Genomic DNA, 3,442 nt, shown 5'->3' on the forward strand with positions numbered 1-3,442 from the left:
GTTTAATTTGCAAACAGAATCTTTTGTAACACATTATTTTTAACCAAATCATATCTTGAAAACTGTTCATATAGAAAACCCAGGGAATAAGGGGAAGTGTTTATTGCGGAAGGCCGTACATCACACTATTAGAGCAGAAAATACAGGAGGTAGAAAGTACCTGAAAACCAATGCAACATCATTGGGCTAAACCAAACCCAAACATTTCCAGTAACCGTAACAATTAAAATAAAAACTGTCATAAAAGCCCTTATATCATGCTTGAATTATGTAGGTAGGAAGATATAAAAACATGTAAGACATGTGAGACATGATGTTTTATGTACAACTCCTGTTTGCTTTACTGAGGCTGCCATTTCAAAATTCAGTCACCCTCTTCAGCTTCTGACTCAGATTCCTATTCAGCATTTTGAACCATTGTACAAACTTCTTTATTTGCTCTAGGAAGACACTTTTCCCTTTGCACCATGTGTGTCTTTATACCACTTCAGAATGGGCCCCTCACTCAGGGCTCCGCTTTATAAAAAAGCACCAGTATTTTCTGGAAGGCTTCCATGAGGTGAATGTTGTCATAGCAATACTGCTGGGTCTTCAGTAACAGAGTCAGCTCCGACTGACCTTGAAGGGAGCAGGTAGAGGGCTGTATTGCTTCAAGTGCTTGGTGGCATGCTCTGCTGCAAGCTCCTCTTTTTAGTTCCACTCCACAGCGCTCATCGCACTTGACCAGACTATCCCCATAACCACTGGTTCTGGGGTGTTATTTCTTTTTTCATCTCCTCCTTGACATATAAAATCATGTCCTTGAATGGGTCGCCGGGGGACATCTGCTCCTGAAGCATCTTCTGGAGGTCCTTCCGAGCCCCAGTGGTCTGCTGGTTGCGGACGTGTCCCTAAAGCTCTTTCAAACCTGCCTCAGTGAAATACTCAGAGCAGTGCTCAACGCTTTGTTTATCAGTAGGGAACAGCTCGTCTGTCTGCTGTCCACGCTGACTTTCCGAGGACTGGCAGCATCTGCGTTGGTGTCTTTTTCATTTATCAATGTTTTAAGGAGCTTTACAGCAAAAACTGCAGAGACCCCTTCTTTAACCAGATTCTCATTATAAAGACATAACTAAGAGAAATTATTCACTCTTTTCAATGCGTATTTTGTAGAATTTCATCTATGCAACATAGTCATGTAAAATCCCATGATTCTAATCAAATTTAAAAAAAGAATGGATGCATTAAGGGTTCCTTTAGCCAGAAGGGCCCCAGTCAACACGGCGAGCTTGTTCCTCTCTAACTCTGAAGATCCCTTCCAGAAGAGCAATAACTTTTAAACTTCATCTTCAAAATCTTCCTCCAGGTATTTGTAGCGCCTGATTAGTTTGTAAAAAACCGGGAAGAATGCTCGCGTGGACTCTAGGTCTTCTTGTGCAGCAAACACAGACATCTGTGCGCATGTCATCTGACAGTGTGCCACCTGAGGCCATCATGCCCCCTGCCACCAGAATGTCGAAAGGTGTTCTGCATAGCCGCGGTAGTCAGATTTTGCTCCAGAAGCATCAAGTAATCTGCTTCCAAATCAGTACCAGTTTCAGTTAAACCTGAATAGTACAGTCTTGGAACTGAAGAGGGTCAAGCCTCTCTTTTCCAGGTTTTAAAACGCTGGCCTAATAGCACTGGTTTTTGCTGCTTTTGGTTATCCATAAAGGACACCCGAATTTAAGGCGAAGAGAGAAGATCCAGAAATCCCCGAGCTGACGGCAACTGTGGTGCTGTCTCCTCTGTGACGGAACTAACGCTAGAAGGAGGAAAGGAAGGATAGTCCTTTTTAGTAAGCACATGTTTCAATAATGTGAGAGCGTCGTTCATCTTGGAAAACACTCAATTCTTCCATCTGGGTCTTTATTCAAAGTTATAGTAAGCAAGAGGAGAGCAAAACGATGCTTCGTTGTAGTGGTGAGAGTGGCACGAAGGCTTCAGCGCTGGCAATTTTACAGATGTGCTCCTGCATTTGGTTTCATTGGGCCTGCTTATGAGCCCTGGACCTGAGTACCCAGTGGCTTCCTGTGTGCGAGATGCTCTCTCTGCTCTTAAACATGGCTGAAAGGAACCTGACTATTTCAACCCAACCATTATATATGGGCTCTTGCTATCCTGTTGATAAACAGGAGATCTGTATTTCATAGGCCATTTATCATAACTGTTCAGATGTTTATTCAGTTACTGAACTGATTACACAATGAAGAATTATTCCTTTCTCACCCATAGCTACAGGCACTTGTCAGAAAACCTAATAAGGAATGTAAAGTTGACATTTTTTTCGAGGCTAGAGGGATGGCTCAGTAGTTAAAGATCACTGGGTGCTCTTCCAGAGGCCCCCAGTTCAACTCCCAGCCACCACGTAGTGGCTCACAACCATCTCTAATGAGATCCGATGCTCTCTTCTGGTGTTTATAAAGAGAATGGCATTGCACTAACATATAAAATAAATAACCCTCTAAGAAAGTCTTCTCAGAAGTGTGTCATTATTCAAGCACTGTCTCTACATCTGCTGGCTATATTATTCATTTTCATTTCAATTTATTTCGTATTGCAAGGGGTGGCCATGGTTTTTCATCTCTAACTGGATACGCTATGCTTTGCAGTTTAGACAAATTAAAACATGTTACAATGATGATGTTTTTAAAGCACTTGCCGAACATTAAAAATATGTTTACAGACATTCATTGCATACTTGGCACACAGCATGATAAAGAAAATTCCCCAATCTCTCTCACTTACAAACTTATGGAACTTTTGTGATACTCATTTTGAACCCAGCACCTGTAAATCCCATGACGTCCTTGTGTGTCCACAATAAGCCTGATGAATATATGTACACAACAAAACATGTTAAATGAAGCTGCTTATGCTATTCATAAATCAACAGAGTATTTACTCAAGACATTCGTGTATCCTTTCCACTAAAAACCATTCTTATTCTTAACAAATGCTAAGAGGAGGAGGGATGCATTTTGGGTAGGAGTAGAGGAGGCCTACAAATGCTCACATATTGGGGCTGCATCTGAAAACAAAATTTTGAACAGAACCCATCTAATGAAATACTCCTAACAGGCCTGGTTTTCCTATGTATAGAAAATATATACTCATTTTTATAGAGGTATATAGGGTGTGTGCCTGAGATACTTAACTGTTTTGACAACTACCAAGAAAGCAGGCTTGTAATACACTTTTTAGAGTTTTCTGACTTTATTTTATTTATGTTGTTGTTACTGTTTTATAAAGACATGTCTTCATCTGTAGCCCAGAAACATTGGGAATTAAAAGTCCTCCTGCCTCAACCTCCCAAGTGCTAGCATTTAAGTCATCTGTCACTAAACAAAATTTATTTACTTAGTTGAGTTTTCAAGTATTCTTTAAGATATGGATCTACTTGGCTGGTATTTTAAAGTTTTTC

The 3,442-nt window shown here is 40.7% G+C and overlaps 1 pseudogene across 1 annotated transcript; it reads right to left on the bottom strand.

Moving 5' to 3' along the window:
• Positions 1–364: 364 nt before the first annotated feature.
• Positions 365–1,695, bottom strand: LOC308430686 (eIF5-mimic protein 2-like; annotated as a pseudogene). Its single transcript has 2 exons — positions 1,211–1,695; positions 365–1,111 (listed from the first exon to the last, which is right to left on the bottom strand). The product of its transcript is annotated as an eIF5-mimic protein 2-like (transcript).
• Positions 1,696–3,442: the final 1,747 nt, after the last annotated feature.

Source organism: Micromys minutus (genome assembly GCF_963924665.1).
Source record: "Micromys minutus genome assembly, chromosome: 16".
NCBI classification, from domain to species: Eukaryota; Metazoa; Chordata; class Mammalia; order Rodentia; family Muridae; genus Micromys; species Micromys minutus.